This window comes from Drosophila novamexicana, unplaced genomic scaffold (assembly GCF_003285875.2).
Source record: "Drosophila novamexicana strain 15010-1031.04,08,12 unplaced genomic scaffold, DnovRS2.1 tig00000986-arrow-arrow-pilon, whole genome shotgun sequence".
NCBI classification, from domain to species: Eukaryota; Metazoa; Arthropoda; class Insecta; order Diptera; family Drosophilidae; genus Drosophila; species Drosophila novamexicana.
The window spans coordinates 862,335-889,418 of NW_020824835.1; positions in this window are offsets into that span (position 1 = coordinate 862,335).

Here is a 27,084-nt window from a genome sequence, read left to right on the forward strand (position 1 = left end):
TGTTTTTGGAACAAACATAAAAAAATTTACATGCTCTTTGTTGGTTAAATAGAAACAAGAGGGATCTAGTCGGGAGTGCCTGACTAGGAGATATCCTGATCCTTATTCTACCAACGCCAAGTGCAGCTTGCGCTAAAGCTTTAAACTCTTAAAACATAAGCGATGTGCTCAAAAAACAGGATTTCTATATCGATTTTTATCAATTGCTTGGAGAGAGAACAAGTTATCGATTATAGGAAAGAAACTCGTACTGCGCGGGCACAAGGAGGATCTACGCTCAAAATTTCAGTCTCTAGCTCATATAGGTTCTTTCATACATATAAACAAAAAAACAGGTGCATGAACAGATTGACGGACATAGCTATATCGACTTGAATAATGATGCTGATCAAGAATATATATAGTTTATGGGGTCGGTGATGTTTCCTTCTGCTTGTTGTGGGAAAACATTATACCCTTTTTATCCATTGACAATATGTTTGTGCTTGTCCTTTTGCTTAAACCCTTAAAAATGTTGAATTAATCTGGAATAAGTATAATTTATTTATTTACAATATTTATTGTTTTGCAAATCAAATTATTTGCCAAACTTGAGTCAACAGCAGTAGAACGATGCCACAAATATTATTCATATGGCCGAACAGAAGCCGGAAAAAATGCCGGAGCAAGGGATCAAGCGAGCTGAACTGCAAAAAACATACGACAATATTTTAATAGTTTAACGCAAAACAATAAATAAAATAAAATCAATTGTTGTACGGGCAGAAGAAATGAGGAGTTGGCCATAAACGCACAGGCCAACGGGGGCTGCTGAAACAAGAGCCAAATAACCAAAATCGCAAATAATACGGCATGTCATACGAGAACAACAAAAGCAACAGCAACAACAAATACAACAACAATTGCTGTAGTTGTACTACCAATAAAATCGTTTGTTTCCGGCTTCTGGCTATCAAAGCTACTGGAATTTATTTTAGTTCGAACAACAAACACAGAAACAACAACTGCAAATCGCAAAACCAAAGTGCAAACATTGTTGTTTTTCTTCTTGTTGTTGCTGTTGTTTGTGTTTGTGTTGTCTCTCGATGCTGCTTGACTATTTGCTAGAGTCATTGCGGTGTTTTGCCCACCGAGCATGCCCCACACAAATTGAGCCCCGAGTCAACACGGGTCCCCACGGCCATGCGGCATGCGACTTTGCACAATGCCAACGACAGCAACAACTGCAACAACAACAACAATTTCAGTAATAATATTCACATTTATGGATTTGTAAGTGGTTCCGCATGAATAACCCCGCATCCTCTGGCTCTAGCTCACCAGCTGTCCCTTCCTCAGCGACTCCTTGGAGCTGCCGCACGTTGCACGCGGCAAGCAAAGCTCTTTGTTTGTGTAGGGAATTCAATTTTCAATAAGTTTGGCTCTAATTTGAGTCTGCATATTTGAGTTATTGTTGTTGTTGTTGTTGCGGTTGTTGCTGCTGTGGGCACGCTCCAGAAAGTCCTGCGGGTCAGTCTGGGCTTAAAATTCATAATTTACTTACGGCTCAATGCACTACTCCCATTGCAGATTTCTTGCTGGAAAATTGAGAGCCATTGCAGCTCATGTGTTATGTCTAGTGTTGCAAAAATTTTCTAATTTTAATATGTTTAGAGCTGAAAAATATGTAAGTCTAGTTACTGAGACTTAAGCTGGCCTATGAAGAAGAAAAGCTAGCATTTATATCACATCTTTTCAAATTTATTTGCAGGCTCCCAGATAAACAATTTGTACTATAAATGCAAAATAATTGTTTGGTAAAATTGTCCATAGTTTGATTGCACGGCGCCCATTTTCAGCACAGAGTTGTCAGCATCTCTGCTTGAATTTATGTGGCGAAATAATTAATTCTGTCAGCGGCATTCGCTGCAACAGAAATTGACAGAGTATAAATAAATGCGCGGCGAGTGAAAAATGCGGGAAACGAAATGGAATCGCTTTTCGATTATGTTAATTTAATTTCCATTGCTTGGGCGACATGAGTGGAACACATGCCGGCAATATGTCCAATGGAGCGTCGGGAATAAATCCAAATCATGCGATCCAATGATCACATTGTGCCACAACTTGACTTATGGCGCTGGGCAAGCACACACACAGCTTGACAGAGTGTGTGGAGAAAAAACAACATCGATGGCGAATGGCAAATAAACTACAGATGTGAACAGGACAAATGAACACAGCAAACGAAAACAAATAAACACACATCCCCATTGTTGATTAAAGCTGAACTTAAATTAAAACAATGCCGAATTACAGCTTTTAGTTATCTTAATTCAATTTATTTTGAAATAGAACAATAAATAATTTTATAAAATGTGTATAAATGTTGTATACCCTGAACCCATTGAAAATAGGTAAAGGGTAAAGAGAGAACAGGCAGAAGGAAACATCTCCGATCACCTAAAGTATATATATTCTTGATCAGCATTAATAGTCGAGTCGATCTAGCCATATCCGTCTGTCTGTCCGTAGGTCTGCCCATATATATTAACGCACTAGAAAGAAGAGCTTGACATTTTAACATAGGTCTCCCTAGTGCATGCGTTGTTCGAGTTTATTTTCGATAAACGAAAATAATAAATTTTTCTGTTTACAAATAATTGATAAAAACCATATAAAAATGTTTTTTTTTGAGCAAATCTCTTGGGTTTTCTGAGCTAAAGTCACTAAATTTGACATGTAGCTTCTAGAAAACTTTTCACAGAACAAGTATCTTTCATTTTTCAGCTACCGCCCCCTTACGGCGAACTGCATTAGTTGTTGGTAGAAGAAGGTTCAGGGTATCCCGTAGTCGGGCAATCTCGACTAGAGTATTTTTTCTTGTTTTTCCTATGTACATTAAGCATATATGTATCAATTTTGTCTGGCATCGTCTCTGGCTACTGAAATAAACATAGAGCGCTTGTCGGTTGTTGGTTTGGCTGGCGACGAGACTCAAGATTTCTTTATTTTTGGCTCCGATTTGAATTACGTACGACGTATGCGATTTCTTTCGTGTGCGTCTTAGAATTTTGAATGCTATTTGTTTTATGTGCCGCAGATTTTTTTCTTCCAAGTGAAATACTTTTTAATTTATGGGCCTTCTGCGTACATTATAAACTCATGTATTTTACAAGCACTTGGCAGACGCAACCAGGATATGTTGCATTACAAAGAGAACTCAGAATGTTCTTAAGTTGAATCAAGTACGAACGGGTGAAAGTGGAGCAGACCGGCCAAAAGACACCTTCTGGCTGAATCCGTCTTTTGCTTATTTGAGTTCGCGTTTTTGTATTATAAGATAATTAATAGCCTCTTGTTTTGTAGTACTGGGTATATAATAAAGCTAAAATGATTTTCAACTAAATGTTTATTTAATTGGCCGCTAAATCACATGATATGAATTTATTTTTTTCAAATATTTAAAACAATGCTATATTACTTTGAATTTAAGAATGAGTGCCAGCTAAAGCTTACAATTCAATAAATATACATAGTTTCAGGCTAATAACTCAAACCAACAGAGAATATATAGCTGTCGGTACCCCAAACACCTTTGGCATTTATGGAATAATAATTTGTTTTTTTTATATGGTAAGTTAGAAAATGTGTTGTTAATAACCGAAAATAAAAGAAAATCTTCATAGAAGCATTAACTATTTACGAGTGTAACGACAGTATACAGGAGCTGTAATATTTTTCTAGCAACTGGTTAAAGCTTCGACAAGGTTATAAGCTTTTTGAAATGCTCGAGTCAAGAGCCAAGTCTGCTGCTTTTAGAAACGGGAAGTTCTTCAAATACCTTGGGCCGACCCGTTAAAAGATAAAAAGTGTCTGATTATCTGTATGTATGAGCCCGATGGATGCTGGAGTTTGCAAAATTTGTATTTAAGCCCACGTCAAATCAAGTATTAAGACTTATTAGCCAGGCCCACCAGAGAGCGGTTATATTGAGAAAAACAGTATTTTTTGTTGTTTAGAATACTTAAAGTATAGTCAAGATTACCTGTTAGGCTTTATGTTATGCAACAGTTCTCGGCTCACTTTGTAGCTGCTGAAACACTTGATAAGTGCAATATACCATGCATTATACTCTAAATCACTCTAATCGCTGACATCCTTTGATTAATACAAAGCAAATCTTGGACCAATATAAAGCCACTTGAGCTGGAGATCAATCCGAAACTAAAGGCAACGCTATCCCGCCAGGAATTGCCTTCCACCATAAATTGCCAATGAAATCGAAAGGAAACCGAGAACATCGTAAACAACATTTGCAGTTTTTGTTGGTATTTGTGTGTTTTTTCTCCCTGTGTTGTTGTATTCCCCTCTTGCTTTGCCTTGCTAAAGCAATTTGTAATTTTCCGTATTTCATTCGCATACACTTCATTAACATCCCCCCAAAATGAGCTTACGCGAGGGAAGAGTTTGTTGCGGTGCGCTTCAATGGCTGCTAACCAGGCGGCTGCCTTGGGTGAGAGGGGGTGGGATGCATCATTAGACTCGTTGAGCATAGTCGTGCCTTGAAATTTACGTCCTCTTTGGAGAAGACCTTCTCTAATTTCTTCAAGGATCCTGCCAGCCGCATATATGGTAGGTACGCCCGCCCAAAGGAAGGACGACGACGGCTTTCGCATCAGCGACAACGACACAAAAAGTCCTTGGCCAATGACAGCCGCAGCAGCAGCAGCCAGAAGCCAGGACCCAGGACTTGGGCCAGGCTCAGGCGCAGGCTGAGACAGGAAAATGTTTTTTCACGATAAAAATGATGGATGACATCATAAATAACGTTGGAGTGCGCCCAAACAGAGGGTTTCCAGTGGTTGTTTATTTCGATATAAATGAAATTCTGCTTTTTTCGCTTTTTCTGCTGCTTATTTTCGGCGGCTAGTGAACAAATAAAAACTTTCTGTGGGCCCCCAAACAATTTGGCAAGAAAAGCACACGCACAATCACACATACAGCCCCAACCACGCAATGCAAATGCCGAACTTTCAATGCTCTAACCCAACACGCTGCTTATCCAAACCTTCTGCACATAATCAATGGCCATTAATTTGGGGGCGGCGCCCCGTTATTGGGCGGCATTTGTAATCACAGTTCCAGTTCCACATTGTATGTGGTAGATGTTTCCCGTCATAAATATCGAAAATTATTATTAATGTACCGTGCTGCTTCTGAGGCATCCAGTCAGTAAGTCGACACATTGTTGACTGAATTTTTGTAAATCGACCACACCATGGGACTAAAGTCGAAAATATGTTACAAACATGAGTTCTTAGAAAGTTTACTACCCTTTAATTATATCTAAATATTTGTTAAAATGTAATTTATTAAAAAATTGCTTTCTAAATATGAATCTATTAAATGACAAAAGTAATAAATTGTTTAAAATACAAAAATGGGGCTTTTCTTTTAAATAATTGTTGTTTGCTTGCCGACCTTTCTATTTCGCAGTTGACGTTTTAGCGGATTCGAGGTCTGGATTAAATGATAAGTACACTAGCTTTGCTTTATTTTCAACTTAGGGTTACAATACCTTGCTGCGCTCCCAACTGCCAAAGAAATATAACAACTTGCATTTAATTTCCATAAACGAGGATTTCTGGTTTTCAGAAAGTATTTTCTACGTATAAAAAGTTGTTTTTGCTCTTTAACAAAACAATTTATACTTTTTGGAACGTTTTTTTTTGCCTTTAGAAAATATTTTTAAGTTTTTAGAAAGATTTGGTTCTCTTTTAGAAAGCCTTTTCTATGCAAAGAAAATAGCTTATACTTTTTATATTATTTTATTTGATTTTCTGCAAAAAGTTTTTGTTTTTAGGAAAATGTTCTAATATGTAGAAAATTGTTATATAGTTTAGAAACTTTTTTCTACTCGAAAATTTCGAAATTTTATTCTCTAAAAGTTAATTTTTTCTGAGTGCAGATTGTGGCCTAGTCGGCCATTAACTTTAAAATTAATGTAACTAATAATATGGGATATAGGTGTCATCTATCAACGCAAATCGGCTTCAAACATATCACATTAAAATACGTATACTCAGTGGTAAGTTGCCTGAATGACTAAGTCACTTAGAATTTTGTTTTTAAAAACACTACCTTTATAAGAAAAGAGCATTTTAATTAGCTGGCTGCGGTTTTCGATTTAATGTGGCTTCAATTTTGCTGCAACTAATTGAATTTACCCCCACTGTGCAGCTCAGTTTGAGGGACAAACTTGAACCGGCGCACACGGACGTAGATTGTGTGAAAGTGAAAGCCTTGCCAAGACGTTGTGTGTGGGTGAGTGTGTGTGTGTGTTAGTGCGCTTTAATGATATCCTTATAGCTTGCCAAATTTATGGCAAAGCCGCATACATTTAGGCGCTTTTTTTCACGCTTTCACTACAAGGCGAACCTTATCGTATATTTATTTTAATGGATTTTTTATCTGCTGCCGCTGCTGCCGCCGTCGCTGCTCCTGATGACGTTGCCTTCATCTCTGGCAGCAGCGAGCACATCAACGACAGGACACTCGCTTGGACGCTGGCGAGGGACGGAACGGGACGGGAAAACTGCCACTGGCCAAATAGCTGGACACAATTTTCATTTAGTTTAACTGTAACTGGGTGCAGGGAAATGAGATTTAATAAGCCAACATTTATTTAAGACATTATTGATGGCGGTTTATTTATCGTGCCGCTGCCCCGCCCTCCCTTCACAGTTTGCGTAGTGGCTCCATTAATACGACACACTCTGTGTGTAGACATGCCCCCTTTGCCAGCCAGCGTTCCTTATGCGGCAAAACTCAAAAGGATTAAGTTGCGCACACAAACACACACACACACGCATACACTCACTCATACACACGCACGCACACAACGAGACAAAGGCGCAGCCAAAAATATTCACAACCGTCGTACAATGCAAAAGCTATGCTCTATGCCCGCCCGCCGGTTGTGTTCCTGCCCTTGTCTTCGCCTTGCCTCATGTTGTCCGACGATTATTCAAAATGCAAGTCACAATCGTGTGTGTGAGTGTGTGTGTGTGTGAAAATCCTCGCAGCCATGTTGGCGTCAGAGTCACAGGCCCCTCTATTGCCGCCCTCTCCATGGCTTAGCAAATTCGGCTTGCCCAGGCTCCGGATCCTCGCCTGCCGCTGCTGCCGCTGCTGCTCCTGATGCTTTAGGATTTGGTGCTGCCGCCGCGGCTGCTGCAATTGCCGCATGTAAATTCTTAAAGTAGTACTTAGCGCTATTATTTATTATATTCCAACAGTTTCAACACCTCTCAACAAGTAACGAGTCGAAGTTGAAGGGGCTGCGGGGCTGCGGGGCGGCGAGGGTGCAGGGGTGCGACTAGGTGCTGCACTTTGCTATTGTTGCGCTCTGTTCGCATTGTTGTTAGTAGAGTAGTAGTTGCTGTTGATGTTGTTGTAGTTGCAGTTGTTGCTCCTACTGCAGCAGTCCTCGGCGACGTTGTGCAGAAATTTATGAATATTGCATGGTAATAAAGCGAAGGATTTCATTACGACTGCGTATGCAACTGGCTGTGTGTGTGTGGATGAGTGTGTGTGTGTGTGTGTGTGTGGATAGCTATGAGTGTTTCACTTTTTCGAGTGTTTGTTTGATTTGAATGAATTTAATTTATATTATCTTAGCCAAATAAATACTCAACTAAAACGCATGAGTATTTAATAAATACGACTTTTTTCATTACTTTTGCTCTGTGCTGAGGATATTCATTTAATTATTTATTTATTTATTTAGAGGGGAAGACACTATGCTTAAGACAAAATTACAAATAATATTTTAATCGATAATCGATAACTTACTCCATTTCCAAGCAATCGATAAAAATCGATATAGATATCCTGTTTTTTTGGGCAATTGTGGTAAATAATAAGAGCAAGAGTCACCAAACTTGACATATAGCTTCTAAAATAGAATATATATATGAATTTGATTTTGGAAGAAGAGGGCTTAGGGTATACCCTAGTCGGTAGCTCCCGACTAGAACCTCTTACTTGTTAACAATTTATTTATAGTGTTTTTAACACATTAATCTATCGAAAAGTGATACAAAATTTAATTTAAATCGTGTAGTATAAATACTTAAAATATGTAATAATAATCAGTCATTTTTCAATCTCTTTTTGATATTTTTTCGTACTCTTAATTTATTTAAAAAAAAATCATTTTCATTTTTATCCCAACTAAACTTTTTTTTTAATTTGCAATTTTTTTTATCAAATGTATTCAAATGGCTATCGCATAGGCCTCATCATAATAATTGACCAGCTACGTGCCATTAAGCATCTAATTTAAAAACTGTAAGAGTGGAAAATTCACAGCCCACAGTCCAATAATAACAAATCCCAAAGACAACGGGCCGCTCAGTAGCCACATCGACGACACATCGACTGTGAAAACCACGAAAAGATTTATGCGTCGCATAATTCAGGAAGGGATCGTTGACGTAGGAAGAAGAGGCAGGAACTCGGAGCACGAGCAGGGAGGAATGTAAGTGGGGCTGGGGCGCAACGGGCGCGACACTTACAACTGCCATAATCATTTCAACAAGAATAATTTAAATAATTATTAAAAGAGCAGCCGCGACAATTACATGGAACTGGGAGCGGGACTCGACTCCAGTTCGTCCGACAGCAGGCTGCCAATTGTGCACTGCCGCTCGTCCTCGCCGAGCGCCGCATCCTGTCAGCTGCGTCTGGCTGACTTTTGATGGCGAAAATTGCAGTCAGGGGTTTTTTGTATTTGTGTGGTCGTGTGGTTAAAAATTAATACGCGGAAGGATATGGCAGGCAATTCGTTTGCTGCGCATTTTACCAGCCAACGCCTCGCACACAAAAAATCAAACTCCAGACGAGAGTCCGGAGCGCATTTTCATGAAAAATTTACATTTGAATAGACGACGACAGAATGAATGTTGGCCTGCCGGGTGGTTCCAATGGTTCCAGTGGTGCGGCTGGTGCAGCGTTTCTGCGGTTCGCGGCCGGCAGGAAACCGTGTCAACAATGGCCGCTGGATGTGCGGCTGCCTGAGCATTTATGTGGCGTATTGTTTTAATTTTCAGCATTACGAGTATATAAAATGTATTGTGAATGCATTCAAATGCAGTTCACAAGTGCCACAACTTATATACGCCATTCAGCTTAAAGATTCAAAGTGCAGGATTCGCACAAAAGCCCAAAATCGAAATGCATTGTGGAGAGTTTGCAGTTTTCGTGTCACGTTTCGGTACGGATTCGCAGTCACAGCTTGTGGCTGGCGCGTGTTTAGGCCATGTCCCGGCTGCTTTCATCTGCTTTCACCCCTTACCCCCTACCAGCCGCCTGCTGCCCCTGGTCAACGCTAATGGTGCTCGCGCGCATTTTGGCAACTTGCATTGGAGCATTTTGTCTTCCAAATTAATTTGGTGTCCAGCGCGTTCCGTGCGCTCCTTTGTGTTTGCTGACAGAGACAGTGAACGGAGGCCAGTAGCAGCAGCAAGAGCACCAGGACATGATTATGTTGGACATTGCTGCCAGCAGGCGAGCCCTAACCAGAACCCAACCCAGACCCACAGCCAGAGCCCGAGCTGCGTGTTCTATTCTGTTCTGGTTCAGTGTTTATGTCCGCATTGCGCTGCTTCGTTTCAATTAAACAGAGATCCAACATCAGAATGCGAATGGGTCCTGGAATGGGGTTAGTGATGTCGCCGCTGCGCTTAATGCATAAATTCTCTGCTGGACATCGGACAAGATAAATTTGATTATAATTTTTTTTCTTTAAGCAATATCTGCGATTTCCATGTCCGCGTACCTAATCGATGTACGCAACCTTGTTGTTTGCAGCAGAGCTCTGTTAATTGCGGGAAAACCAATTATTATTTTTTAAATAATCTGTTTTATATAGTCAAAGCAGAGCCATCATGTAGACGTTTCTTTCATATAGTTTTCGGTTTTGCTTTGCGCTGCATTCTTTAACGTTTTACTGCCGTCGCTATTGCATTAAATGCTTTTTAAATGTAGTATAAAGCTCTGAAGGTCGTTCAAAAAAAACTTTCATGTTAAGGCAAAAATTCATATGCAATTAAAGCATGTAAAATACAAGCAAAAAATGTGTATTAAGCCTACGACTCCTTATATTTTACATAATTTAATAATTTATTTATATTTTTAGTAACATTTATTTGTTAAATCCATTCGAGGTATGCTTAGATTTGAGAGTTGAAAGAAGGAAGTGTGGAGTCCATTTGGCAGCTGATGCTGTCAAAACAAAAGCCAACTGCTGCTGGCTTTAAATTGTTTAAACATTACGATGCATTGGGGAATTCAATGCAAGTGGCGAAAAAAGAAAATAGAAACAGAAAGCAAAAGAAAGGCAGAACGTGGCTGGCAACGGCAGTGGCAACATCCAATTATTTTTCGATTAGTTTCGCTATCATTCTTCAACAACAACAAAAACAACGACAACAACAAAAGCAACAACAACAGCCATAACAAAAAAAAAACAACAATAACAACAATGTGTATTTGGCGCATCTGAAACCGAAACTGAAAACGAGCCCAAAACACAAAACTCATCCCTCTGGCCGAAAGAGTAGGTAAGGGTAGCAAATATATATATGTGTGTGTTTTCGAGTGTGTCTGTGTGTGTATATGTGTTTGTGTGTGTAGTAGTAGTAGTGGGAGTATGAAGAGCGCGGGCAAAGTCGAATATAAATAAATAAAACATACAAAATGGAAATAAATCTAACTGAAAAGCCATAAAGCATTTTCAGCATTCCCAATTTAATATGTTCGAGGGTATTTTTCTCGCACGTAGCCAAGACGAAAAACACCCACCACCAACACCACCAGCATCAGCAGCACCACTACCACCACCATTAATGGCAACCGCCCGCGACAGAGCAACGCGCAAGATGGTGCCTGCTGGAAGAGGACGAAGGACGAGCCGACAGCTGGACGAGCAGACAATGGCCAAGAACGAAAGCAAGACGGTAGAGAAAAAAAGAAAAAACAAAAACAACGCATCGCATTTGGATTCGGACTCGAAGTAGCGCTTCACACTGTGCATGTAGATGAAGATGGAGAGATGCCTGCCAGAAGATGGGCAGATGCTTCAGGAACGGGGGCTGAACTAAGTGACGGTAGGGAGGGGGTGGAAGGGGACTTTAGCGAGCGCGCTAAGTGTGATATATTTCCTAAGATTATATAAAATGTTTTATTTGTTCTTCTTGTTGCTACTTTTTCCCGCCTGCTGCTGCTTTTTGTTTCTGCTTCTTACCGAGCAAATTGCGTGCGCATCACTCGAACAGGAGTGGTGTGGGGTGGAGGCGAAGGAGGGCTGGGCTACAGCGAACCCATACAAAAGTGCGAAAAAAGGATATTAGGTGTATATACATATATTTATAGTAAGGGAAGTATTATCGCCCAGGCCCGTTCTCCACCCGCCTCCCCAAGCTGAGACACTGCTTTTGAGCTGCGTCGCAACAAGCGAATGAATTATTTCTTACCCTCATATAAATTCCAAGTCTTCTTCCAAGTCGTCTTCTTTTTACTTAAAACTCGCTGTTGTTGTTGTGTAGTTAAAATTGTAAAGACTCCAACATTTAGGCATTTGCAAAACAACAAAAACTAGGACAAACGCACTGACACAGTTGGCAATATGCGAATTTCTATGAAGTAAATTTTAAGTTGATCAATTTAATTCAAGTTATATTTCTATGTTCAATAAACTTTATTAATATATATATATACAATATATATATATACACTTACATTCTTACCGACGTTTTTCACAAGTTGAAAAATTCTATAATAGCTAGACAGTAAGTCTCTTGTAGTTGATTTAATACATTTTTTTTTTTGGTTATTATACCCTTGCAGAGGGCATTATTTTCATGTTGCAATTGTGAATTCATCCCATTGTAATTTAGCTGCCAATTGTGTTGGGCTGGGAAGTAGAAAGTAGCCTGCGTTTGCCCAGCGGATTAAGGGCTTGATATGTACAAAAATGAAGCGGAAGACGGCACCAGATGTGACCAGGTTGAGTTTTTAAGTAGCCAGCACACTTTTCCGCCCACACACACTCGCGCACACACACACACACACATACGCAGTAGAAATTAGTGATCAATTTTTTGTAAAGTTTTAGGTATTCACTTTGAGGTGGGTTCAGATGAGAAAACGATGCTGATGATGTTGCCCACGGCTGAGAATAACAACCATTTTTCCTACTTTATGCCAACTTAAGTGGGTGAGCGCCTCCGCTCCGCGCACGCTCACACGCTCTAAGGGTTGGGTGGCAGTAAGGGGGCGGCAGCGGGTGGCGAACGGTCTGAAGATGAATGTGCCGCAGCTCTATAAATATGTATGGGATGCTATATATTAAAACCGACTCGACTCGAGTCAACTCAACTCGCACAGAGCAAAAACTAATTTCGAAAAATGCCAAAAGAAAACGCAGCAAAACGAAAATAAAAGAAAACAGAAAACGGGAAAACATACACCAACGGGCTGAGCTCGAACTCGAGTGAGCTGAGTTCTGGTGAGAAGCAGAAGAATGGCGGTGTGGCACAAGTGGGGTGGCACAAGAAAAGGACATTTGTGCTGCCTCTGCCACTTTGGCACAGACTAGGGGAACCATGACTGGGTCCGGGTTTTTATATATTGGGGGCTCGCTGGCAGGACCACAGCTAGGACCTGGAGCCGACACAGACTGACAGCCAAGCAATGGCAGCTGCTGCTGCTGCTGCTGCTCCTTCTGTCTGGTGGGCACACAGGGGTAATATAACACAACAAAATGCAATAAAGCATTTTGTGGCAACTTGAAGATGTGAGCAGCAGATGCTGATTAAAGGTGTGCGGTTGGCATGGGCGTGAGCGAAGGCTACACACATACAGATGCACACACACACCTTCACACATGCTCTCACATAGATGAGCATGGCAAAAAGCAGTGGAAAAACTCATTGGCCGCTTGAAGCTGCTTGGCAACTGTAGCCGAGTAGAGGGCAGGGCGGTATTCCTCATTTAAATTGCGTGTACGTTTGCCGGCACTTCACACTTGAATACAAAAGCAGATAAAGTAATGTAGGAAACGACTGGAAGTAATTGGCTGCTGCCAGTAATGAAAGCACACCCAAAACTCTGCCCCATTATTTCATAATTGCCCATCAAATAAATGGCCAGAAGATGGGCCATACAGAAGAGTCCATACTTTTCCTTACAAAACTACTCAAAATGATCCAGATGAGCAATCGGACTACTTCACTTGCTTGAATGTACGAACAATGACTTACTTTGAATTCTCCTACGTTCATTACAGAGCTATATTAACAAAATGAATTGGAAATCTAATAAACTTTATTTCCACTCAAACTCTTGCTCTTAGTGGCTCTCTTGCACTCTATCTATCTGGACCAACTCACTGTTAATTAAAACACAAACAATCTATTATTTTCCTTTAATATATTTATACAAGAACTATTTATATATATAAGCGAAAAGTACTCCTATCTTCAGCATACCGAACAATTAATACTCTTGTACACATTTTCTTCTCGGCTTTGCAGATTTCTGACCCATTTATCGACCAATTTTCCCCATAGAGCTATGATATCTGAGCGTCTTGCTGGATATATATATTTTAGTGCGATCCTGATAAGAAATTTGCTCATAAGTTAAAATATAGTTCAGAGACTAAACGTCGAGTTTGGTTATGATCAACGAATGTAATTTTCGACCGATCGTTCCTATGGCAGCTATATGATATAATGGTACGATCCGGCCGGTTCCAACATATGCTTACAACAAAAAATACGACCATAGCTTTATCGTCTCTGCTGTTAATGTTGATTAAGAACTCATATATTTTATGTCGGTAATGATTTCGAATTTATTTATAAACTAACAAAAATTTAAGATACAAATTTATAAATATTTCGAAAGGAGCCTATTAACAACTCAGGTAGAATAACAATCAGATTAGTTGTATATTTTACAGAGGCACTTCTACGAGCTCCAATCTGTTCTGTTTGTATAGCCTTTATTGATTTGGCATAATGTAATATTCCATATCTTATTGCCTGTTCGTCCAGTTTGAAAGTCTTGTTTGTGCAAGTTGCTCTTAAATCATTAAAATATCGAAGACTGTACTTAAAGCAGTGCATGTCCGAATAAGTAAAGTGCAGATTTTCAAAATTAGTTTCTGTGGATTTCTTTCCATTTATCATATATTTTTGTGGATCTATAGTAATTACATCGACTTTCGAAAGTTCTGAATCTGAATGGAATGACACCAGAATTACATAGAGTCCTGGCCGATTGGGAGGAGTTTGCCAAACCGAATATACAGTATACATCGGCGCCATTGAATCACCCCAACGGAACATCAAGTCTTCGGTAACCAAACTATGGCAAACAAAATGCAGCTTAACATCTTTTGCGTAGTCGCACTTTCCAGTACTTCGCATGAAAGCCCTCTCAGCCAATATGAGCAGTACCACCAAACAAAGCCAGAACTGTACCAAAAATGCCCAACAGTGCGTCATAACTTTTACTAAAAAATTTAAACCTTGTATTTTTAAAATTTTTATCTAATATATTGACTATAGCTTCAAGGCTGAGAATGATACTGATTGTATGTATGGGTAACAAAACATGGTTGCACTTATTTAGATAAATAAAAAAATATTAACATATTTAATCTCAATAAAACTGTCCTGAAAGCACAGCGTTTTGATGAAAATGCAAGATATGAAGAAGCTCTTGGGAACTCCACTGGCAAGTGTGGAAAAATTTTGAAAAACGACATTATAAAAGTTTTCGGCCTCAAACTAATTTTCATGTCTGTGTGTGTGTGTATTAATAAATGTAGTTTTGATGTTAAGCATTGCACACAAAGAGGAATAGAGGAGTTAATTGATTTGAGTTAATTCTCAATTTGACGTAAAAATAGAGAACAGATAATGTTCACATGTGAAATGAATTGACAAAGGCGGGTAAAAGGGCCTTTTTTCGATTTTTGGATTTGGGAAGAAGGAAATTAGAATAGGGAAATAATCGCTACCACATAGGTCGTTAAGAATTTTTCATTTGGCGAAGGGTTCAAATTGGAAGGAGCAAAATGTTAAGTCGATGTGAGTAAATGTGTTGTGGATTGATTAATGTGGGGGTGACTTATCGGCTAAAAAAAAACAAATTTTGCTAAAATATATGGTCTTCTATTGTTTTGGGCCCGAGTGAACACCAGTTTTGGAGCCAACTATTAAAATCACCTTTGATTATGGCTGAAGTATTTTGATGGTTTAGTGTGTTATTAAGAGCACTGTACTTAAAATGTATGCTTTATGGAGTATAAACCGAGAATATTACTAATTTTGTTTTAATTCTATTTCTAAAAAAATCTATTTCTAAAAGTTTCTTGGGTCGACATATATATCTGCATATTGTGTTAATTGTTATGTATTAGAATACCTGTCCCGCCAAATCTATTGGAAGCAGCGCAAGTTAACAACCCGTAGCTAATAGGAACTGGTATGTTATTGTTGGTAGATGTGTCTGTTGCTAGAATAGATATAATTGAGGTTATTTTATTATTATTAAGAGCTCACTGTAATTGTTGACATAACCTTTGATGTTCCATTGAATGATATTAAGAGTCACTGGCAATATATAAAAGGGAAATTAATATGTAGAATCTATACAAGGTGGGGCATATTACAGTGAGTGGTTGTCTTTATATTATTAAGAGTAACCGACTGACTAACATAGACGACCGTCTCTACAAAGAAAAGCTTCCCAGTCAGCGACAAGACGGGCTGAGAAGCTTATAATCACTCCATGTTCTCGGAGCTGGCTAGATCGACTTGGCTATTGATGCTGATCAGGAATATATTTACTTTATTGGGTCGGAGTTGCTTCAGTTTGCCTGTTAACAGACATACATTTGCACAAATACATTATACCCTTTTACCCATTTTTAATGGTTTCAGAGTATAAAAAGATGGGGCATACAGTGCCTTACAAAACTACTCATTGATTAGCGATACACTCAAAATGATCCACATGAGCAATCAGAGAAGTTAACTTGTTAGAATATATGCATTATGCCTTACTTTGCGATTATGAGTTCCTTACAGAGCTTAATATAGCTCTTGTTTATAACAAAATGAGTTTATAATCTATTAAATAATAATAATAATAACGCCCCGACACGCCTCGACAGCTTTGGATCTTGGAATTTTTTCGCCGCACAAAAACAAAGTTTTGGAAAGCATAGTTAATATAGTAAATGCCGGGCTCGGTTATTGTATGATAAGAACAACAATAAAGTGTTGCATACTAGAATACAATTTTGGACCGATCGTTCAGCTATAGGATACAGTGATCCAATCCGACCGGCTCCAACCTATGTACTGACTACAACACAAATACGGCCATGGATATATCTATCGACTCTGCGGTTGACGCTGATTAAGAATATATATTTTTATATCGCGTCAGAGATATCGCCAAGATTGTTTTTATACAAAATGACAATTCCATTCATTAATTTCAAATTTATTCTTGAATTAAATACAAATTTTAGATACACATTAATACATATTTTGAGTGGACGGGCACTATTAACAACGCGGGTAGGAGAACAATCAGATTAATTGTATTTCTTGTCGAGACACCACGCTTTTTACTTTGTAATCGGGCATAATGCAATATTCCATTTTTTATGGCCTCTTCGTCTGGTTTATATTTCTTGTTTGTGCAAGTTGCTCTTAAGTCATTAAAATATCGTAAACTGATATTAAAGCAGTGCATGTCCGAATGAGTAAACTGCACATATTCAAATTCTGTTTCGGACAATTTTTTTCCTTTAATCTTATATCTTTTCGGCTCAACAGTAATAACATTGACTTTCGCTAGTTCTGAAGCATGGAATGATACCAGAATTACATAGAGTCCTGGCTGATTCGAAGGAGTTTGCCAGACCGAATATTCAACACCCTGCGGCGCACGTTTATCACCCCACCGGTAGTACAATTCTTGGGTAACCGAATTTTTGCAAACAAAATGGAGTTCGACGTCTTTTGCGTAGTCGCATTTTCCTGTATTTCTTATGGTAACCTTCTGAGCGTATATGTGCAGTACTCCCAACCATAGCCAGGACTGCACCAAAAACGCCCAACACTGTGTCATAATTTTATTCTAATATCTAGGCATTGTATTTTTAGAATTCATACCAAATATATTGACTATAACTTCAAAGCCTAAAGAGATGATGAGACGATTATTTTTGCTGCTTTAAACTGGACACTTCTTATCAGTAGAAATTTGTGAGTTGCTGGGTAGCTTATTTACCGTCGGCGGCAAATATATGTTGGCAAAACTATGAGCTATGTTTTTCATTGAAAATGGGTAAAACGGGTATAACGTTTTTGTGCAAAATGTATGTAACACGCAGAAGGAAGCATCTCCGACCCCATAAAGAACATATATATTCTTGATCAGCATCAATAGCCGAATCGATTTAGCCATGTCCGTCTGTCTGTCCGTCTGTCCGTCCGTATGTATGATGGCAAGGATCTTAGAAACTATAAGAGCTAGAAACTGAAATTTTAGCTGTAGGTCCCCCTAGTCTGTGCGCAGATCGAGTTTGTTTCCGATAATCGATAAATTACTCCGTTTCCAAGCAATCGATAAAAATTGATATCGACATCCTGTTTTTTTTAGCAAATTGGGTACATATTAAGAGATAGAGTCACCAAACATGATATGTTGATTCTAGAATATTATATATATGTCTATCTTTCATTTTATACGTATCGCCACCTCCCCGCTACCACCTAAAAGCTATAAATCAAGTTAATAACCCAACTTTTATTGCCAACCAATTTAAACCACAATTTATATGCAATTTATTTTTTCAGAATACACAAATATTCTATAGTACAATAAGATATACTGTAGAAAATTTCATAAAGATCGGTTAAGAAAAACCAAAGTTATATGCAACTGCGCAATTGAATGGGTCAGCAGCTTTAAGAATTTCACACACATACATGCGCGTCTGCTTCGCATTCTAATATCATGGTAATTGCATCTTTTTTTTGTAATGTTATTTTGGTTCCTTTTTTTTAATCATAAGTACTTAATTGTTGGTGTGGCTGCTGAGCAGAGGCATAGCAAGTGTCGCGAGTTCGAGCCCTACCGGAGAAAGTATTATTATTATTTTTTTTTTTTGCTGGTGTGGCTGTTGAGTAGAGTCGACAGTAAGTAATGCGGTCAGTTGCAAATTCGAGCCCTGCCAAGGGAAATTTTTTTTATTAATTTATTTGGTGTTGGAATAAGAGGGTTCAGGGTATCCCCTAGTCGGGAGCTCCCGACTGGCCCTCTTACTTGTTTTTTTTGCTGGTGTGGCTGTTGAGTAGAGTCGACAGCAAGTAATGCGGTCTGTTACGAGTTCGAACCCAGCCAAGGGAACTTTTTTTTAAAAATTATTTTGTGTTGGAATAAGAAGGTTCAGTGTATTCTGTAGTCGGGAGCTCCCGACTAGAACCTCTTACTTGTTTAATTTATCTTTGTTACTACTAAAACAAAAGAGCGCGTAGCTGAATTTGGTATTGGAATAAGAGGGTTCCCCTAGTCGCGGTCAGGGTATCCCCTTGCAACATGTTACAGTTTCTTCACCTTTTGCAAAGCGAATCTAGATATGAGCGTAATGTTGAATGCAACGTATTTTTAAAATTCCTTTAAACGTGTTTTTGGTTAACGCATCCTTCTCTTTCGTAAGCTAATAGAAGGTGGACAAAATTATTTAAACATTTCCTCTGTTTAGTCCGTGCTGATCAGCTTTTGAGCTTGATGCTAAGTTACGTGGCAGTGATTCGAAGTGCAGATAAGATCAATTGTGATTAATAGACTCAATTTGCTTAGCTATGAGTAAAACAAATTAGGTAAATTTGTTAAAAATTATATGATAGCGCTCAATAACTGGTGTTTCCTTAGAAAATATCGGTAGAATATATAATGTACCTCGCCAAACAGTTTATTATCAAATTAATAAATAGTCAATGCTGAATTTGGCGACCTTTCCAAAGCTGGCTCGAGTTCCGGGGCTTTTATTCAAAACAAAAAGGAAAAAAATTTTGCTTGTATTTTCACCGATTTATTTCCGCACTTAAACAAAAACATGCATATTCTATTTTAAAAGCTATATGCCAAGTTTGGTGAATCTAGCTCTTATTATTTACCAAAATTGCCCAAAAAACATGATATCGATATCGATTTTTATCGATTGCTTGGAAACGGAGTAAGTCATCGATTATCGGAAGCAAACTCGATCTGCGCAGGCACTAGGAGGACCTACGTCAAAAATTTCAAGTCTCTAGCTCTTATAGGTCTGAGATCCTTGCGTTCATACATACGGACGGACGGACGGACGGACAGACAGACGGACATAACTAGATCGACTCCGCTGTTGATGCTGATCAAGAATATATATACTTTATGGGGTCGGCGAAGCTTCCTTCTGCCTGTTACATACATTTGGATTTTGCACAAATACAATATACCCTTATACCAATTTTTGATGGGTTCAGGGTATAAAAAGGAGCGGTAAGCCATGGGGTGGATTGGTAATGTTTTGGGGATGTGTTGCTGATAATGGAATAGTAAACATAGTTTCTATCGATGGTTCACGGATAGCTGGATAGAATAAAATATTTACGTGTTTTGACTAATTACGCTTTCCCTTCTGGGGTCAATTTGATCAGAGAGAACTTTATATACCAGCGGGATAACGCGCATTGCCATAAGGCCAAATTAATTACAGACTTGAATGTTATTAACTATTAAGAGGCTCTAGTCGTCAGTAATAAATATAAATTAAAACAGAAGTAATAGTGTCTCCTCGATAAGTCTTGAACTCGCAACAGACCACATTGCTTCCCGCAGCCTCTATTTATCAGCTACACCAATCATTGAGTGTTATTGTGAAAACAAACGAGATAGAAGGGCTATCTTCGGCACACCGAAGATCAAATACCCTTGCAGACCCAACATTTCCATAATGCTCATAGTGCTTTGCCCGTATCTAAGAAGCACAGTAGCACAGTCAAGACATCTTGATACACAAAAAAGTTTTTTAATTAAAAACCTAGTTATCGACCGATCGTTTCTACGGCAGATATATGATATAGTAGTTCGATGTAAATAAGATTTTGCAAAAATAAAGGGAGCATAGTGAAATCTTTAAATGCTTTAAATTAAATTTAAATGTTTAACCAAAATATCTTGACTAACAAAAAAGTTTTCCATACAACAACTATGCCAGCTATATAATATAGTGGTCCGATCTTAATAGGATTTTGCATATATATGAGGGGCATAGTAAAACTAATAACTGCTGAGGGTGGGTAAGATATCTTGATAAACAAAAATGTTTTTAATACAACAGCTTAATTTTCGACCGATCGTTTCTATGGCAGCTATATGATATCGTGTCAGATCCGGCAAATTCCAACATATACTGACAACAGAAATATGATCATAGTATTCATAAACTAACTACAAATTTAAGATACAAATAAATACATATTTCGTAAGGATACTATTAACAACGCGTATAGGATTACAATCAGATTAATTGTATATTTTACAGAAGCACTTCTACGAATTCTAGCTGGTTTTCTAGACTTTAGGAATTTGGCATAATGTAATATTCCATATCTTATAGCCTCTTCTTCCAGTTCAAAAGACTTCTTTGTGCAGGTTGCTCTTAAATCATTAAAATATCGTAGACTGTAATTAAAGCAGTGCATGTCCGAATAAGTAAAGGGCACATATTCAAACTTAGTTTCTCCCTCTTTTTTTCCTTTTATCTTATAGCTTTTCGGTTCGACAGTAATTACATCGACGTTCGCAAGTTCTGAAGCATGGAATGACACTAAAATTACATAGCGGCCTGGCTGATCGTGACGAGATTGCCAAACCGAATATTCAACACCCTGACGTGCTTGTGGATCATTCCAACGGAACATCAATTCTTCGCTGACAAAACTTTTGCAAACATGATGGAGGTCATGGTCTTTTGCGTAGTCGCATTTTCCAGTACTTCGCATGTAAGCCTTCTCGGCCAATATGAGCAGTACCACCAAACATAGCCAGAACTGTACCAAAAATGCCCAACCGTGCGTCATAATTTTTATTAAAAAAACCTTCAACCTTGTATTTTTAACATTTGTAACAAATATATTGACTATATCTTCAAAGCTTAGAATGATACCGATTGTAATTTACCCATCAGCATCGTTCCCCGAAATTTACTACAGTACATCTTATTGTGATTTTTTATATGTAGGTGGGCAACATAAATTGGTTTATTTTTTGATTTATTGCTTTGTGGTGCTAGTGGGGAGCTAGTGATAGTTATAAAATGAAAGATACTTGATATATATATACTATTCTAAAAGGTACATGTCAAGTTTGACGACTCTAGCTCCTATTATTTACCAAAATTGGATTTCAAAAGCAGGATTTCGATATCGATTTTAATCAATTACTTAGAAACGGAGTAAGTTATCGATTATCAGAAACAAACTTGATATGCGCATGGACTAGGAGGACCTACAGCTCAAGTCACGAGCTCTTATAGGTTCTGAGATCATTGCGTCTATACATACGGACGGACGAACGGACGGACAGACGGAAAGACAGACGGACATAGCTAGATCGACTCGGCTATTGAAGATGGTGAAGAATATATATACTTTATGGGGTCGGAGATGCTTGCTTCTGTCTGTTACATACATTTGCACAAATACATTATACCCTTTTTAACCATTGTCCCTCCCTCTGTGTTCTCTAATATAGTAAAAATAGATTTAGTGATGCATAGCCTTAAGCTTTGATATCTACACCCAATTGGTTGCCATACATATGCCCTGAATATTTCCAAAATATCAGAAAATCAACTCCGAAACAAGCATGTGTGTGTGTGTGTGTGTGCATGCAGATAGACGATAGCTAGTATTTTTGTAAAGATAATTCTGCGCAGGGTTCAGGCAAAGACAATACATAAAGCCAGATAATAAGCTATGATAGGCACTTTGTGTCGCAATCAAATTTATTCGTCATTGCAGATTTTACTCAATATATGTATCTTGAACAACAATTTTCCATACACAAAGTTTTTGACCCATTTAGTAGTCCGATGTTGCCCTACACATAAAATGACAACATCAAAATACCCGTGCAGAAGAAGTGTATAAAATGAGCTTACATAAAACAAGTGATGCACGTGAAAAGTGACCCCAAGAAAAAACAATCGGCACTTTCATAAACAAGTGATTGTTTTGAAAGCTCTAGTACAGGGTATCTCGGAGAATATATATAATCTAAAATACTGAAAGAAAACTATTTCAAATTTTTTAAAGCGCAGTCAAATAAATTCTCATAATTAATATAATATAAATAATAAGAAAAAACTTAAAATATATATTTATGTATTTAGATACATTTGTAAAACTTGACAGAAACTAAGGTTTCGATAGAAGCCCAAGCTTCAAGACAGGGCCCACTCAGTATGTAAGCCTCACAACCCGAAGGTGCAATAAAAAGAATGCGTTGCTGTTGTTGTTGTTTTTGTATTAGCTGGTAGCCAATAGAGCTATCTTTTAAATATAGCGAAAGCGACGCAGATCGTGAGGAGAATTGTCAACACATATTGCATGAGTCGCATTTAAGCAAATTGTTGTTATTGTTGTTGTGGTGCACTCATAAGTACATGCGGTTCTTGGCAAGCAAAAGGCGTCCTCACATCCAAGCCCATTGACCATTTTGGCCGGAGCTGAGCAAACGCTTTCTATGGCCACATGGTTAATGACAGTTTCGACAGTTTCGGTTTTGATTGCTGTCACATCAAAAAATTGAGTGTCCACCACCCCACCACATGTACGGGGCATGGTAATGTGGTTGTTGACACTAATTATAACTGGAATTGCATGCGGCTGTGTGCCTGCCGGCCTGCCGGCCTGGCTGCCTGTTTGTCTGTCCGGCTTCCCACTGCCCCACTGGCTCTGGCTCTGGGGCTGCCGCTGCCTGCATGCCTGCCTTGGACGTGCGTTTCCACCTGCAGCAACACGGTCAGTTTTTCATTATTTTCATGCTGCATTTAGCTCACGTTTTAATTAAGTCGTCGCCGGAGTCGCCATCATCGTGCAATTCGTCGTGATCGTTGTTGTTGCCTTGGCTAAGACTGGGGCTAGGGATTCCGGGTAGCGGGGCATGGCTGCCGGCACTGCTGCACTTGCATGTAAATCTGCTCATCACCGTTGATGGCATATTACAATTCACCACTCCTGTCACCTGACCACCCGTCCCCCTTAGCAAACCCCAAAAAACCCTCTTGCAGCGAAATGAATGCGATTTGCAGTCGACGCGTCTCCGAGTTGCAGTTGCAGTTGCAGTTTTGCTGCAGCCTTTCGCCATGTTTTTCTCTTTATGGATTTTCACTGGACTTGCTGCTTGTCCGTTGACACGTAATGTTGAGTTTTTGGAAAATGTGAACACGCTGTTGTTGTTGCTGCTCTGCTGCTGCTGCTGCTAGCCAAATTGCAAAAATGCTTTGGAATGTTTATTGTTTGTTTTTTTTGCGTCGCTTTTTGCAAGTTATACACAACTATATATACACACTATATATGCACTCGAGCTGGACCTACCGCACAGAAAATTCAGTGAGCTTTGATCTTCTGCCTGAATTATAAATAAAGATTTCATCATCTTCATAATGTGCCCAGCCAGACATTCTGATGTGCGGTACGGGCGTTCCGCGTTTCGCTACCAATTACTGTGCACAACCCGCATTAAGAATATAAGATTATATATATATATATAATATAATATATATATACATATATATATATATATATACATATATATATATATATATATATATATATATTTATATATGTTTGGGAATACTTAGGAAGACATTTAAAATTCGCTTGTAGTTTTGAATTCCTGACACGTTCCGTAATTCAAAAGCAAATGTGCACTTGATTATGACAACCTTTATAATATTTTCAAAGGCAAGCGTTTGTTTTTAGTAATTTTTTCCTTCCTATTTGTCATTGCTTACTTAAGAACTGTAAAGAATAAGCATCACCTTGTGTGCGGAATATCAAAAGTAGATCAATAAGGAAATGATGAAATACGCGACAAGTGCAAAAAGAAGAAAAAACAAATTAGTAAATTGTCAATATGTGAGTGAAACATATATAAAACAAACACTTTGAAGTCCACAATGGGATCCTTAAGATATAAAAAAGATTCAACATCTTCATATAAGTTCAAGTTAATTTAATTAAGTTGACTCCGTTGTTTTATTCAGTCGTAGATTTCGATTTGTTTTTATTCGAATAAATATTTTTGCAATAAGGAAAGAAATAATGACAGTCTTCGACACGTCCAAGATTAAAGTAGTCCGATGTTGATATACTGTGACTTGTGCATATTAAGCATATTAATATGAAAGCCGTATTTGGTCCATTTGTCTTGAAAAACAAAAGTGTTGTTATAGAAGAACCTAACTTTCGACCCAACACTCCTATGACAGCTATATGATATAGTCATCCGATTCGGCTAGTTCCAACATATGCACTGTCTGCAACAGAAGGATGGTCATAAGCAAAGCTTATTAACGAAAAGTTGAAGCTAAGAAATTAGTTTGCATAGAAACAGACGCGGGTACAGGTGGACAGGGCTACATCGTCTGTTTATCGATACTGATTAGGAATATATATAATTTTGGGGTTGGAGATGTCTCGTTCTATGTGATCTACCTCAAAAATAACTAAAATATATTTTATATTAAGCAAATATTAAAAATTTAGATGGAATAATAATCAATGAATCGCCTCTTTTACTTTAATCAGTTTCTCTTGCGGGCTATATAATATTAAATTCATCAAGTTTTTTACGGTTTATGGTGGGTTTTATTATTAAAGAATTCAGCCTTTTCTAGTACTTATTTGGTATTATTTGGCATCAAATAATTGCTCGGCTTGTTTGAGGATTTCTCCCCTGTTATGTTGGCTTGTTATTGCCAGAAATTGTCAATCAATGACAAGCTGCAATACAAGACTTAACAAAGCGTTCTCACGAAGAAGATGACATTAGACGGTTGTATCAGCTGCAAATGCAAAATTCTCGTGAAAAAGCAAATGCCGGACTAATTGGTGGTTCATGTACCGCATGCCAAGCAGGGGGAGATATATGCAAATGAAAACAAGCCAATTGCTGTAGTTGTGGAATCCATTGGCCTACAGCTGGATTCGCATTCGGAGGAGTTTCACCCTGGCACAAATCAAGGTGGCAATCAGACAAACTGCAGATTGACATCTGTCCGATTTGCATCTACCGAAATCCACGTTGGGGTAGCCAGATGACTTGGCCCAATCAATAAGGAGAGCGACTCCCCGATGGGTCTTCACCGAACGACCATAAGCGATTAAGTTTGTTGGTCTCCGGGGAGAAGAGGGCCAAGCAGCAGCTTTTCATGAACTTGCTACCAAAGATGAGGGTGTTTTGTAGAATATGTTGATATTTTTTGAAACAGCGAAACATTTTCGAAATTGACTAAAACCGATTTCCCACAGGGTTTCCTACGAAACGGACGGGTGTGTGTGTGCGTATGCGGTGTGTGTGAATGTTTTGCTGTCAGTCAAAGCTAAAGAAGTGGACTCATCGGCTACATTCCCAGGCCAAGACCAGCCCACAATCGTCCAAATGAAGAAAATGTGGTTTCGGTTACGGTTTTTCACTGTTTTGCTGTGCACAGTCGAACCACCCACCCAAACCAGACAACCAACCGATGGAACTTCAACTCGCAGAAAGCCCAAAGCTTGTTCCTGATTTTCTCTCTTTTTTTTATGGAAATTCACGAAAACTTTTCGTAGGCATTTTGTTTATTTCAGTTTCTGCTGCTGGGACAGAAGGGGGCAGCAACAGCAACAAGGAAAATGGAAACAGGATAAAAGTTTTTCTTGACTCCCATTCGGTCGGCCTCTTTCATTGCGGTTCCTGCTGTCTAGCATTCACTTGCTGTTGTTGTCGTTGTTTTTGTTTATTTTATCATTATCATTGGCAATTTCTTTTAAGTGGTGCCAATCTTTTTTCACTTGTTATGCTCAAGTTTGAGGGGATTACCCAGCACTTTATCTATCCTCTCTATCTTTCTGTGTGCACGAATTTATTATAGCAATTTTATTCAATCGACAAATCGGAAGTGATTTTGAATTCATTATAGTGGGTGGACACTCACTCTTGGTTCCGCACTATGTTATTCCATTATCCCAAAGCGCTGTATGGCGAGTAAAGGAATCAGAGTATGAATAATGATATTTGAAATAGGAGTAAATTTATTTTTTTTTAATTTTGTTAATTTTTTTATCAGAATGTTGTGACGTTTTTTTCGCTTTCAAATGTCTGTATATACATAAAAAATGTAAGAATTAATTATGAATTTACTAGCAAAATTGTAATACTCCAAAAAGACAAGACTTTTCCAGTAATGTTTCGCCTTTAGTAAGTAAACATTTTTGATTCCTGCTGTAGACCCCAATTCTTACGCACCTTGTGAATGTCGTTGTAAGCCTGGACGCTAGCGCTCCTTTGTTGTAATTAACTTTTAATCTTAATAAGCTTACCATTTTATATGCTTAGACTTTAAATCACACAGAACAGCTAAGATACGCGTCAGTCGGTCAGTTGGCCTGCCTTTGGGTCAAAGGTAGAGCCACAATGGGCGCATTGACCCCATAAATTTCACTCGCATACACACGCACACACACCCAGTTCCGTGCAGTTCGGCTAAGATGCAATGCAGCCGTGCCCAGCCGCTGGCATTGGCGGGCACTTCATGGCACTTTGGTGGTGGCATTTCCAGACACTTGCACTTTCTCCGTACGCTTAATGGACAATTAACCTTGATGCGACTGCGACGTCGACGGCGACTGCGTTCCGTTCCTGACCTTGCACCACAAATGCGAACCGGCGCAGCAAGGCCGCGTGCTGCTGCCT